This window comes from Lissotriton vulgaris, chromosome 4_1 (assembly GCF_964263255.1).
Source record: "Lissotriton vulgaris chromosome 4_1, aLisVul1.2, whole genome shotgun sequence".
NCBI classification, from domain to species: Eukaryota; Metazoa; Chordata; class Amphibia; order Caudata; family Salamandridae; genus Lissotriton; species Lissotriton vulgaris.
The window spans coordinates 30,594,484-30,609,758 of NC_141691.1; the positions used below are offsets into that span (position 1 = coordinate 30,594,484).

General features: G+C 43.5%; 1 protein-coding gene across 1 annotated transcript in view; it reads right to left on the bottom strand.

Annotated features, from left to right (window-relative positions):
• The window catches only part of LOC147718273 (nicotinamide N-methyltransferase-like), a 57,798-nt gene extending 43,700 nt beyond the window's left edge, over nt 1–14,098 (bottom strand). Inside the window, exon 1 of the mRNA XM_086966673.1 lies at nt 13,982–14,098. The gene's annotated coding sequence lies outside the window, so the exon portion shown is untranslated. The remainder of the gene's footprint in view (nt 1–13,981) is intronic.
• Between the last annotated feature and the right edge of the window lie 1,177 nt (nt 14,099–15,275).

Here is a 15,275-nt window from a genome sequence, read left to right on the forward strand (position 1 = left end):
TTAATATAAATATATTATCGGGTTCGTGCATTTGGGTCTGTATCCATGTAGCTAAGAATAAATTGCTGATCAGTTCCGCATATAGAAGTTTTAAATTTCAGACAGATGGTGACTGTCGGAAACTAGCTTTATGCTGGAGCCAGAAATCGGAGATTAATATCACTTTTGTGGATAATTCTTCCGCATTAGATACTGTTCGTAAAGCAGTTCACTCATCTAGTTTAAGATTGCAGTCATATAAGACAATCTGCTTACTTTATTATACCCCTGCCCGTATCTCGAAATGGGCATCAAATAATTTAAGTAATGACATGACTAGATGCCCTAAATGTGATCTATTTGCTGCCGATCTCCTCCATAAGTTTTTTTCTTGCCCATTATTATTAACATTTTGGAAAGGTCTGGAAGGACTGTGTCACATAAATTGAACAGATCAATATCATTCACTGCCGTAGATATATTACTGGGCCCACAAATCTGTGACCCTAGCTTAAGAAAGCTTATTAGTATTATACTGGCTTGTGCTAGGCTTGCAGTGGCCTGAGTTTGGATCACACAGGATCCACCTTCAACGGCAGAATGGTGGGAAATTGTAACAGATACATATAAAATGGAATGCGCATTAGCTAAATCTAGGGGCTTAAGAGCATTACACAAATTGGAAAAAGTATGGGGGGAATGTGTCTAGGAATATGCTAAGATAACTGTTTATTTGCTAAATTCAAGTTATACTTTTCTCATCTGATAATATGCCCTTTGCTCTCTTTCTTCTTTCTTTTTTTATGTGTGTATAAGATTATTTACATCATATTCATTGTATCAACGTGTCTTAACTTGTGGTGCTTGCCACAAAATACTATTTTCTTATTTCTTTTTTTAAACGATAAGCTTTTTTCTTATTTACTGTAACTTTGCCTTCATGTCATTAATAAAAATATGAAAAAAAAGAGACGCTTCCTACTGATTTCATTGGGGAACTTTTGACAATTTCATTAACACATAATTATTTTGAGTTTATTGACAATATTATTTACAGACAAAGGGGACATCTATGGGGGCTTCTTATGCCCCCAATTTTGCTTGTAGATAATTTTGAAAAGATTTTCATGTATGATTATAATAACAGTCCTTATTTTGCTAGCGTACATCATTAGCGATGCTACATTGATGACATTTTTTTCATTTGGACTGGTACACGCTTTGACTTGACTGTTTTTTTCAGTTGGCTGAATTCTTGCTCTTCTGATTTGAAGTTCACCTCTCATGCAAGTAATACTCAGGTCGGATTTTTGGGTCTGACAAATTATTTACCAAACCCACTGCCCAAAACACACTGCTAGAATATTCCAGCATCCATTTAAAGAGGTTTGAGAGAGGGTCTGCCTTTTGGGCAGTTTCTGCATATTCGCAGAAACTGGTTTTTTTAGGGATGACTACTTTAGAGAGGCAGAAATGCTGGCAGATTAATTCAGGAAGTTGTTTAAAGGATCACATGCGTTACTACTTTTGGCCCCCAAAGCAATCAAATTGCTGCCATTTTTAAGAAGCATCGGTCATTGGTTGTATCCACCGGAATCTCACAGGAACAGCCACTGTTTTCTTACAAAAGGGGCAAAAATCTAAGGGACCATTTGGTCCGAGCTGCAATGCCCAGAATTGAACCTCAAAATGTAACGACCATTTGGGGATTGAAAAACATGGTTGGACATTGTAGGTATGGAAGGTGCCTTATGTGAGACTCCAGCCTTAATACCTGACAATTTATCCATGGCAACATCTGTCATGATTTCCGCAATTACATTAAATGTAATACACAAAATATTGTCAATACCATTTGGTGCCGGTGCAATCTTATTTATGTTGGCCAGACAATACAGAAAATCAAGACACGTCTGGGCCAATATAATAGTCAAATTCGATGCAAGACTGAGAATGCTCCTTCTTACATGTGCTGGCAGAAAAATGAAGCTATAGAGACCCCCCTTAGAGGTGGTAGTATCTCCAATATTTTGAACAAAAGCGAATGCCAATGTAACCTTCATTACGATAGCATCTACAAGGACCTCAATGCAATGGAGGAATGTCACGGTGTAGTATTCAGTTGAAGAACTGATAAGGAACTGAGGGGTAACTATTTATGATCAGGGTTATCCATACACTTTTTGTTCTGCATGCAACTCATGAGTTGGCTAATTGGATATCTGTAGACTAGTCTCTCCCGTCCCTTACTCCACTCTTCTTTTGAAGTCTGCTCTTTATTGTAAATATGTTTTTTTTGCTTGTGCAATTTGTTCCACTAATTTCCCAATATGTGTATGTCAAATAATGTCATGGACCAATGTTACCATTCATCAAATGTTGGTCTGTAAGATCATTGACACACATATTTGCTAAAATACGTGGCTGAGGCTACTCTTATCCCTGATGATAAATGAAGACAACATTGATCTAAAAATGTCAATGTAAAAAAGAATTGCTGTTTATGAATATTTGTTGCCATATTTGTGTATTGTTTGAGTGCTATAAGACTGATGTAGTTGTTTTTTGTAATGATCCATTGCTATAACTGATAATGAATTTTAGATTATATTCTGGAGAAGCTAATAACCAGCTGTGGCCCGAGATACTGTCAATGTAAATGAATATTCAGTAGTTTAAGCCCCCCCTTTCCTCCCCTTTTTAATTTTTTCCAGTTTCTTTCAATTCCTACATGACTTATTTCTATTTTAATTCCTTACTATTCTTCTGGCACTTTCTATTATTGTATTATTATTTTTTGACAATTACTTTGGACTGACTAATTGGGGTGCACGCTGTAATAAGGACATTAATATTAATTTGTGATAATCCGTTTAGTTGGGTCACTATTTTTAATCCTTTTTTGTCCATACACTAAATATAAGTGCATTTAATTATTTTTCACATGCAGTGTTAGGAGATAATTAGTTTTGTTCTTGTGCTTCAAGACCTTTTTAACCCCTTTAGCGCGTCGAACATTCCGCCCCAGTGCGGACGTTCGATCGCGCTAACGGGATTCGGACGTCCAACGGTCGTGAGCAGCACCAGCGAGGTAGCGCGCGCGACGACCGTTGGACGTTCGAAGCACGGAAGGGGTTAAGATGGGGTTTGTTATTATGACACTTATTCAGTAGGGTCATTGTCAATTTGGAGAAGTGTGTTTCATCCCCTCATCATTTTCAGTTCATTCTAAGTTCAAGACAAACTGCTAATACATTTGGCTTTTTCGAGTCTAACGGCGTCCCGGTATTTATAACAATTTTTAACCATTTTTTAAGATTACTCGTGACTCAAGACATACATCTGGCACTTTGGGCTTTTTTGAGTTTAACGGTATCCCAATATTGATAAAAATTATTTACGTTTACTTATGTAGATTGAGAAAAAGTGTACTCAATTCCTTGTTTTATTTCAAGATGGCGGACAACTTTGGAATAATAACCGTGAGTTTTACTAGAGTCCATCTTTAGTTTCTTGCTTGTGGCTCTGTATGCCCAAGTTAGTCAGACAGTGGCTTCCAGAATTTAAACGCCGCGTAAGGGACAATTCATTGAGCAAAAGATCTCTTGTGAACTCTAGTTTTTGCTAAATGGTAGATGTAGGCTAATATAATGGATGGGCACAACAGGTTTAGATGATTTTTTTCTATTTGTTAGTTGGTTTCTTCCGTGCTTTTACACATTTTCAGGCTTTTGGTTTTTGTGCTTGCTGGGGACCAAATACCATTTTTCTTGCTGCATTAAAGTTTTTTATGCACCCCTATGTCAGAGGACTATCTCAGTTGTTTCCTTCTTATTTTGGATTAATTTTTCAGCCTTATTTGGGAGCAAAGCACACCAGAGAATTGTTATTTCCACCCCTGGCTAGTTCTGTTATGAGTTTGAGTTTGAGTTTAAAATTACCTGTAAAGCGCGCATTCACCAGCAGTTTCTTGGCGCTACAGCTAACAAGATCCGGGGTTAGAAGACAGGGGAAGCTGTTGGGGATTTAGTCAAAGGACTTGGTGAACAGGTGGGCCTTAAGGTGTTTACGAAATTGTGGGTACAGAGTGATGGCGCGGAGTTCAAGGGGAAGGGAGTTCCAGAGGATCGGGGCAAGGGTGGCAAATTTCGAGCCTCCCCACTTCTTTCTCCGGTAGCGAGGAATGGTGAGGAGGGACTGGGAGGATGAGCGTAGTTCCCTGGTGGGAACGTAGGGGGTGATCTCAGAAGAGATGAATGCAGGTGCCAAGCCCAGTCGAGTCAAGAAGGTGATGGAGGCGAGCTTGAATTGGACCCGACCTCGCACAGGGACCCAGTGTAAAGATTTCAAGAGGGGAGAGGAGTGGTGAAATTTCGGAAGATTGAAGACCAGGCGGGCCGCCTGGTTTTGTATCTGCTGCAGACGCCGTAGACTATATGCAGAAATACCTGCATATAGGGTGTTGCCGTAATCCAGGTGGGACACCACCATGGCCAAGATGATAAGTTTGAGGGCAGAGAAAGTAAAAAAACGGGACACCCTGCGAATAGTGCGCAGTGAAAGGAAAGAGGAAGATACCACAGAGCTAACCTGGGAGTGAAGGGTGAGTTGAGAATTGAGTTTTATGCCGAGGGTTTTGACAGAGGTAGTGGGTACAGGAGAGGGGCAAAGTGAAGGGGGCCAGAAAAGAGAAGACCAGGGGCTGGATGAACCACCCGTCAACACCAGCTCGGTCTTATCGGGGTTGAGTTTCAGGTGATTGTGGTTCATCCAGTCCCGGATGTGGAGCATGACAGATTGGAAGTTAAGAACAGAAGAGGGGGAAGAGGACAGGTTGAAGACAAGCTGGAGGTCGTCCGCATAATTAAATACGGCGACCTCCATTTGTTGAAGAGAAAAGATAAGAGGGGCGACATAAAGATTAAACAGGAGGGGGGAGAGGGAGGAGCCCTGGGGAACCCCGCACTGGACTTTCCGGACGTCCGCTGTAAATTCACCGAGGCGGACGGCCTGGGTGCGGTCACTCAGGAAGGAGGATAGCCAGACCAGAGCAGTCCCCCCGATCCCCGCCGCCTTGACTCGGGAAAGTAAGATGGTTTGATCCACCGTGTCAAAGGCGGCTGAGAGATCGAGGAGAAACGATCTGGGCCCCGCCGGATTCCGCCGTGATGCCGCCTCTGGGAGTCGGGGTCCCACAGGGCTCTATTTTGAGCCCGACCCTCTTTAATATCATTATGACCCCATTGGCGGCGCTGGTGGAGTCATTGGGCGCCCAGATCGTATCCTACGCGGATGACACCCAGCTCCTCTTCTCTTGTAAGAGAGGAGGTGACTTTGATGGGGAGAGTATTCGGGATTGCCTTGGGGCTGTTTTTCACTGGTTCCATCTGAACAGCCTCAAGTGCAATTCCGATAAGTCTGAGGTACTTTTCTTCGGGTGTGACACAGAGCCAGACTGGCAGGCCTGGTGGCCAATGAATATGTTCCCTCTGTCTTGTTCCTCTCAGGTTGCCAAGAATCTGGGGGTCAAGATGGATAATGGGCTAACCTTGAAATCTCAGATCTTGGGGGTGTCGGGCACTTGCTTCGGCATCCTTAGGATGCCTCGAAGGTTTCTGCCCCTGCTGTCCGAGGAACACAGGAGACTGACAGTCCAGGCTCTGATTGGGTCCAGGTTGGATTATTCCAACATTCTTTACCTGGGCCTTCCAGAGTACTTGCTGCAGCGGCTTCAAGTGGTGCAGAATGCCGCTGCAAGGGCAATTTATGGTCTGAATAGGCGTTCCAGTGCCTCGGGCCTGTTGAAATCTTTGCACTGGCTTCCCATCCGCAAGCGGATCGCCTTTAAGGCTCTCACTCTGGCCTATAAAGCTCTTCACAAGGGGGGAGCTAAGTATCTCCAAAAGAGACTGGTCTTTTATCAACCGACCAGGTCTCTGAGGTCAGAATCCCTGTACTTGGCAGTTGTTCCACGTGTAAAGAAAGCGCGCCTCGGAGGCCGCTCTTTTGGATTGTTGGCGCCACAGCTGTGGAACTCTCTGCCGCTTGCTCTGCGGGGAGCCACTAGTCTGCTGGCCTTTAGAAAAGCCCTTAAAACTTGGCTGTTCACTCAGTAGTCTGTTGGTTGTGAGTCTTTGTCTGGCACTCCGGTTTTTTTCTTTTATCTGGTGTTATGTTATTATGTCGCAGTTTTTCTTTCTCCAATAAAGCTCCGGGACACTCTTTTGGAGTAGCCGAGCGCTATATAAATAAATAAATAACATAACATAACATAACATAACATAACACGAGGGCCTGGTGCTGGTTGGTATCCATACCCTCCCTGAGGTTGTCCAGGACCGAGATGACAACGGACTCCATGGAGTGTGCGGGGCGGAAGCCGGCCTGGCGGGGAGCAAGAGCTCCGTGCATCTCCACAAAGGAGCTCAGAGCGCAGGTGACATGGCGCTCGAGCACCTTTGCCAGAAATGGCAAGAGGGAGATGGGGCGGAAATTGGCAGGGACAGAAGGGTCTGCCCCGGGTTTTTTGAGAATCGGCACAATAACCGCGGACTTCAAGGGGTCGGGTACTACACCTTGAGCCAGAGAGCTGTTGAGGAGATGAAGGGGGGGGTCTGGGCAGGTAACAAAGATATGGCGGAGAATGTGAGCAGGACAGGGGTCAAGTGGAGAGCCGGATTTGACCAAGGGTACTAAGGAAGTCAGAGCTTCCTTGGATATGGGGGGAAGGGTGGTGAGTTGTCCCTTGGGAAGGGGACATTGGGGGTCAACAAAGAAGGGAGAAGGGGGCGGGATGTTGGCTTTAATAGTAGCAATTTTGTGAATAAAGTAGTTATTGAGGGAGTGGCAGAGTTCTTCAGACGGGGCGGGCTTTAGGGTTGTTCTGTCCGAGAACGCCAGGTTATGAACAATCGTAAATATCTCCTTGGACTGGTTTTCTGCAGCAAGGATTTTGGAGGAGAAGTAGGTGGTTTTGGCCTCCAAGATGTCTTTTTTATACTGGGTAAGGATGTTGGTGTACTCCAGTCTTAGAGTGGGGCAATAGCTTCTCCTCCAAGCCCGCTCCGCGCGACGTACAGTAAGTTTGGTGGCCTTAAGCTCTGCGTTGAACCACCGGTTGGCATCCTTATCACGCTTGGAGGTAATACGTTTGAGCGGGGCAACAGAGTCACTGCCAGCGGAGAGCAACTGATCTATGGCCTCGACCTGAGAAAGGGTGAAAAGGCCCTGCAGGGAAGGGAGGGAGGTGGTAAGAAGGGAAGAGAGATCTTCCAGGTTAGCTCGGCTCTATGCTCGGACCCAGATGTTTTTGGGGCAAGGGTGCTTGGCTGGGGGGTGAATGGGTAGGGAAAATGAAATCAAGTGGTGGTCGGACCAAGTGCAAGGCGAAATAGAGAGGGATTCTACAGGACAGTTCAGGGACCAGATCTGGTCGAGCGTGTGACCTTTGATGTGGGTGGGGGAGTGAACATGGGGTGTGAAATTGAGGGATTGGAGGGTTTCGGAAAATTCTTTTGAGGACGAACATTCAGCTGGGTCGGAAGGCCAGAAGTTGAAGTCGCCGAGGAGTAGAATAGAGGAATTGTTGACTGTAATAGTGGCCAAGACTTCCAAGAAATCAGAGAGAAACTGTAAAGGGGATTGAGGAGGGCGGTAGGTAAGAAAACAGGTCAGAGGGGGAGTGGTGGAGGTGGTGCGAAAAACCAGATATTCGGTGGTCGCGATGTCAGGCAGGGACAGGGTTTGAAAAGGAAGATCGGTGCGTGCAATGACCGCCACGCCGCCCCCAGCTCTGCCAGAAGGGCGATCTGCCCGGAGGGCATAGTAAGTAGCCGGTAAGGTGGCTAGTAGGGCGGGGAGGGAGTCATCGCAGAACCAGGTCTCCGTTAGGAAAAGAAGATCTGGGGCATGAAGATCCAGCAGGACCGAGAGTTTGTGCGTATGGGCGACTGCGGACCGGGTATTAAGATAAAAAGCCGTAAAGGATTTGGGGGTTGTAGGATGAGTGGTGCTTCTAGGCGGGAGAGAGGGGCCAGCTATAGGAAGGGGGATGTGCGGGGGAGCAGTAGGGGAGAAACCGAGGGAGGAAATGTGAGAACAAATGGAGGCAGCGATGGGCCAGGGTCCCTGGAGGTGGTGTAGTTGGACCGGGGTGTAGGTGATGAGCGGGGCAGAGTGGCGTGCCCCTAGCCCCGGACAGTCGCGGACGGGCGCAGACGGGCTTGCCTTAGGCGTGCCTTCGGCGCGCAATCGTCGCGCCCGCTGCGCCCGTCTGCTGCGCCTCCGGCCCAAGCACATCCTTTTATGCGGGGATCAGAGGGAGAGAAAGAATGGAAGGGGGCGTGGCCTGCAAAGTGGGCGGAGCTTACTCGCTCGCGGTGGATGGCGGCAGCGAGGGAGGATTCCCCAAGGCAGCACCCAAATCGGCTGTCTGGGACCTCCTGTGCAGGCAAGGATCTTGGCGAAGTGCCGGTAAGATTGTGAACACACAGCAGTGCAAAATACAGTTTTTAAAATCAAGTAAAATGAAATGAGCAGCGCTCCCGGCTTTCCGCCTCAGGAGTTTGTTAGAAGGACGCGCTAGTGATCAGCGCGCCCTTTTAACCGATGGAAGGGGGCGTGGCCTGCAAAGTGGGCGGAGCTTACTCGCTCGCGGTGGATGGCGGCAGCGAGGGAGGATTCCCCAAGGCAGCACCCAAATCGGCTGTCTGGGACCTCCTGTGCAGGCAAGGATCTTGGCGAAGTGCCGGTAAAATTGTGAACACACAGCAGTGCAAAATACAGTTTTTAAAATCAAGTAAAATGAAATGAGCAGCGCTCCCGGCTTTCCGCCTCAGGAGTTTGTTAGAAATATTAGAATATTAGAATAGAATATATTAAATATTTGGAGGTGAATATGTTTCTAAATATATTTTTCTTTTTTTGGGATAAGTCTTAGTTAAGTTTGACAGCACTGGTAATCCTTAGATGCCCAACAGCTTTATTACAAGCACTTTGGATTTTTTAGATTGCTAGGGTGAGATGCATTTTCCATTACCGTTTTCTTTCTTTTTGGTTATTAATACATGGTGTAAATTTGGTTTGGCCACAAGCATTTGAGACATGTTTGGGACTGTTTTGCCCATAGGCATTATTCACCTTTACTATTTGTTTCATTTCTTTCTAGCAATTGGGTAGAATCTCTTTTATGTCATGAGGTTTATACACCACAACCATGCATCTATAATCTGAAGTGGTATACATGTAGCAATTATTTCACTTTAGTCATTACATAGGATTTGTTTATAAATTACCTTTTAAATTTTAGTTAAATTGTCGTTGTTTTCCAAAAATTCAGGTACATCTTTAAAACTGTTGAATTCATTCAGGGTGGATTACCTTCAAAACCAGGTGAAGTATTTTAGATATTGTATTCATTTTCATTTTTCTTTTGAGAGGAAGGTGTCTTTTATTATGCTTTTCAACTGACCTTTATTATTTGTTTTTCTCACATTGGGTGTGCCGGTGGAATTTTAATTCTCTCCTTTATTGCTTTCTTCCTTCCTCGTTCCACTTTTTCATTTCTCTCTGTTCTTCTTCTATAGAAGGAGTAAATTCTTAATTTACACCCATATGAATGTAATTTTTGTATTTTATAGATCTTTTTGGATGCTCATGATGACAATGTAACTATACAAAGGTTGAAACGCCATTGATTCATATGTGGCCGGAAGGAAACATTGTCACACTTGATGTTGTGTCAGTTTTGTCCTGAACCTCTGTTTTTATGTAATCCCATCTGTCTGCCACTTGTCTGGTTTTGGATTGTATAACACAATAAAAAACAACTGTACCAGTGTATTGTTCTGAGCATTTGTCTTACTATTTATAAATTGAATACAATTGACATATTTTAATAATTCTTCTTTAAGGCACATTCCTATGTGCCTTAAGGCCCATAGGAATGAATTGGAATTACCGAATCAGTAAATACTGATTCGGTAAAAGGGGGGAAACATTGAATGGTGGCAGGGTGTCACTTTGACACCCTGTTGCACCCCTGAATTGTGTATGGGTGCACATGTGGCACGCGTACATGCCCTAGGGCATGTATGTCTGCCACATGGCACTGTTATTATTTGGATACATTTGCATTTTTTAGAGTTTTCTAAATTTACCACCAACTTGTAGTTGGTGGAAAATAACGAATCCTAAAATGCGAAAGTCATTCATTTGAGTGCTCACTACATTTCTGGATTCAGTAATTTACTGAATCGGTATTTAAGAATTCGGTAATTTACTGATTCCTTAAATTACAGATTCGGTAAATTAGCGATTCCTTAATTCAGGCCCCTACATATGAAAAACCTAATTCAGGTCAGTAACGACCGAAATTCTGTCATTTCAGCCGTTACCAACCGGAATTAGGCTTGCTACATCTGGCGCCTTGTTTTAATTAATCCCGCTGATGCTGATATTGCATTTATTACTAAATTTACACAGGGGATCATGCTAGAGGGTCCCCTGATACCTACCAAACACTTGTGTTGTCGCTGTCCAGTTTCAGCCAGAGTACCATCACCAGAAACGTTTTTTGTACCCCTGGGTATAGAGTTAGAGACCTCTGGATCCAGAAACAATGCCTGCTCTGTGCAGAGGTGGTCACACATTCCCCCGATAGGATCTGCCTCAGCAGAAGTGGGAACTTCAAAGGACAAGCCACCTTTGAACCCAGCCCTCTCCTGTTAGAAGCAGATGGCGACCTCCCAGTCCTTCTCCATGTTTGCTGAGAGGACTGGTTGGAAAATAAGGTAAAGTAATAGGATGGTCTACCATACCCTGCACCACCGTTCAGGTGGGGCAGATATGGTAGGCCGCACTTTTCACTATCTGCCTTCTTGGGGTGAGCATAAAGAGACACCATAGTGATAGGCAGTTGATTAGTTATTACCGGTCCTCCCCTAAAAAAAACAAAATTCTGTATTTATGAAGCTCGCTGAGAACCTGACTTCAGATTTGACTGTCCTAAAGAAGATGATGAAGAAGACACCTGGCAGACCTGAAGCAAAGCCCTGTTGCAGAAGAAACAGGTCCAAACCCTGTCAACTTCAACCATACTCAAAAACTGGGACCTGCTCTCCTGAAATCCGAAAGGCCTCCTAGAATCCTTGGAGCCCCACACACTTCATAAATTGCCAAGAACCTGCATTTGGGCTAGAGGTTCAATTCCCCAATGCCCATTGGTAAAAATAACGTGTTGTGGCTGAGGACCGTCACGCTCTGTGTCGATGCAAATCACCACAGGAAATGAAACATTGCAGCTTGCCAGGCCTCTTGGTTCCCTAGCCCAGTGGAATTGCCCCAGGTACATCTCCGTCATCTTGAGGAATCCTCTTGCATGATGATGAATGCTGGAAACAGCCTTGTTCCCGAGAGCCTTCAATGGCGTGCAGCCGCAATGTTGGCACTACCGCCTACACCATGACAGTCTCTTCTGCATTACACCTGTTCTGCTGTTGTTTTTTGAAACTCCTTGGAGGAGTACTCCTTCCAGTGATAAGGAAAGAAAATGAGTCGGTGGTCCGCCACTGTCCAAAGCTACACTCACCGGCTAGCAACCACAACAGCAGCCACTGCATTGGCGATGTCCTTCATCCATTTATCTACAGTGACCTGCTGCCAGTGACCATGACAGTAACTGTGTTGGCAGTCTACTGAACTCCATTCAAGCTGTACACTTTCATTTATCTTCTCCAACAACAACAATGGTAAATATTTGATGGCATTAACCACCGAGTGCCTAGATACTGGAAGTACTGCATACTTTGAAAGGAAACAAATGTCTCACCATAATTGAAAGTTCATCAAGTATTTATTTGAATATTTAAATGTTATCCAGTCTATTTCTGATCTGAAGTCTTGCTTCTCTAACATATACAAAGATAATTGTTATTTTCATCCACATGTGTTAGATTTATTTGTGAGTCGTATCTCATTTATTGTCTCTGTGAGTACAACAGATGCTTAAAACTTTCCTTTCATAAACCTAACTGTTCGCCCACACTACCACAAAATGAGAGTTATTGTTATCTACTGGTTGCCTCTATCTTTCTCTGTAGAATTATTGCTCTCTCTACATAGTGTAATTCATTTTAGTTCACTGTGCAGACAGGTCGGTATCTCATACGTATGTATTATTAAGGGAAGAAATAATGACTTTAGGTGATTTTCCTATTTTTTGTTTCTCAAAGTACTGTACATGAAAGTCTAGTAATGCAGTAAAAACTGGCCAGGTGGAACCCTTTAAGCTCCAGATTAACTCATTCGAGCTGCCATTAACTGCTAGAGCTTAACACACACAAATAAATATGAGGATGCTATAATTTCTGTCCATCATACTCATACAAACTTTGCATAACGGATGTCTTGAGTGAAGCTTTCCATTTGGCTTCAGAAACCTCACAGGGATTCCCAGTAGTGCTATCTTTGTTTTAGAGTTGTTTAAATGCTGGGCGTTAAGGGTGCCCCGAGAAGATTTGGCACAAGCTCTGCAAAAATACTTTTATCATTTGTTACAGATATTGCTGTGGTGCCTTAAGAAAATCTTTATATATGTTGCCAGGTTCATTGGTGGAAGTTCAGTAGTTACCTTAGACAAAGTGTTTGTTATGTGTACAAGGTAAAATGTGTGCGCCTATCAGGGGAAGAAAAAAAGGAATGCCTGGCAGTCCACTGGTAGATGACCACATGAACCCTACTGCACCCTCAGTTTCTTCTCAAAATTGGTGATCCGCTGAATATGAAAACCCACCCGTACAAACTCGTAACTCTGCTGATAAACCAGCTGATATTCTTGCCAGTGCCTTAATCCTGTTCTGGAACAAATCATAAGTGGGTCCCATTGTCCGCTCAGTCATCTTAATTTAAAAATCCAGCATAGTTAGAAAAAGTTACAGGTAAAAATGTAGGAACAAGTGGCTGTTTTTCTCAGAATAATATACATTTTCTTTCATTTCAACTGTTAATTTCTGTACAAAAGCCTTAAATGATATCCACAAATCACCCCTTTCACAATTCAAAGTTTCTTTTTTTCAAAAATCTATAGCTTTCTGGGATCCATTACTGGTTTCACACTTATTTCTACAAGTAACTGGAAGGTATTTGAAAATACAAAAATAGGAATAATTGGCTATGTCCCAGTAAAATGCCAAAACTGTGTAGCAAAGTATGGTTTTCTGACAAAAGGCTGTTTTTGTTTGAAAGCTTGGAAGATGGTTATTTTTGCACCAGAACCCTTAGGGGATACCGTTTGCAGGTTAAAAAAGCAGACAATCCCTTTTGCAGCTTTTTATTCTTCAAAGACCCAAATTTGTCTCAGTCCCTTCACAGGAATATACAAACCCTTGGAACCTTTAAGATCCTCTGGATGCTGGAAGACAAAGATGCAAATTTGGCACTGATACCTTATGTGGACAAAAAAGCATGGCGTGGGGGGCAGGCAGTAGAGGGGTTAAGGGTACATGGACAATATTGTGTACACACTCTGAAGAAAGACATATTACTTTTCTCAGTTGTTTCACATATTCCTGTGATGCCTAAATGAAAACTTCTTAGATATTGTGGGGTTTGTAGACAGAGGTTCAATAGTTGCCTTAGACAATGTGTTTGTCATGCATACAGGTTACAATATGTGGGCCTATCAGGGGAAGACGACAATGGGTGCATTGCAGTCCACTTGCATATGACTAAACTCTCAGTTTCAGATGAAAACGACCCACTGAACATAAAAACCAACCCTTATAAACTCTGAACCTTGATGTTGAAACAGCTAGTATTCTTACCAGTGCCTTAAAGGTGTTGTGTTAATAATCATACGGGGTTCCCATTGTCCACTCAGTCATATTAATGCTGTCATAAATTGGATCTTTTCTTTTTTTAGTTTAACTTTAAAAACTAAATCTGTTGACAAGCACATGAAAAGTCATACTTTCCACAAAAGTGACCAAGAATAGTTTGTCCTTACCTGGAGGAAGGCAGCCTTACTCTCCCATGTTCTCTATTACAATGCAGTGCACAGCAGCTAGTAAGTGTTGTTATCTAGCTATTTTCTTGGCATGACTCTCTGGTCTTCTGCCTCAGCTGACATTGGCTCAGAAATCAGTTTCTGCTTCTCATGGTGCAGTCTTGTATTTACTTAATTTGTATAATTAGCTAAGATTTTGCCACAGAAGGTTTATTGTACTGAAGATGCATCTAATTAAACTCAGCCCAGAGACAGACCAGCACACAAAGATCGGATTTGATTATGATAAATTTAAAATGTTGTCTTTGTATCCACTGCCGAGAGCACAGCCCAAGGGCTTAAGGCCAATTTACAATATCTCACAGTCAAGAACTGCAATACAAGCTCAACATTGTCTGTAAAATACTTTAATTAATAAATGCCCTATGTTGCGCCTAGAAGTATCACTTTTCTTTATGTAGAACCCAAACGGTGCTGCATGAAGCTTTTCAAAGTTTCAGACAAAAATGGTGCCTGTTTGGTTAGGTTTTTCATCTGACTCAAAAGCATGTATTCTGACAGATGCCTATTGAGGAGATGTTCCCTCTGACCTAAATAGATTGTCCAACATTTGGACTATATGGGTGAAGTTTGAGCAGGTGTCAGGACTAAACATGTAGCCTTGATGTGTAATGTTGCTGCAATGGGATTATAGTAGTAAATGACCTATACCCTGGTGGTGGCTGCAAAAAGGCATCTAAAAATGTGATAGGTGGTATGCTTGAATTAATTTCAGCCATTGATATTTTCTCCGTCCCCAACCCAGTCCATTGTAATTTTTTACCCATGCCGGAAGTTTATCAATTGGCCTCATACTTCTAAAATAGGAACAGTCTAACTTGAGCTGCCAAGTCCGGTTCCCTTTGGACTGGCACACAGACATCCCCAGGCAGCTTTAAAGTATTAGGGATCTTCTGTTGCATGCAGCTTGCCTCCATTCTCATACCTGGGATCATGAGAACCCAGTTTACACATATTCATTGGCTAAGAATTCGGACTGACATTTTGTAAATAACATGATGGGTCGAATTCAAGCGTTCACCCATCAATTTTTTTTTAACTTTCCAAGTATGCTCAGACTTGAGTGTCTAGCTCGCTGTGCTATAGCGATCAAGTTACCCCTACTGGATACTTACTTAAACGTGCTCCTGCTTTGAGGGTACCTGGTATGGTTGACAGGGGTTGTTTGATCCCACTGGAGCAGAACCACAGCTGATTCGCATGTGGCTCATTCCTGTCTGGAGTGTCCAGGTGG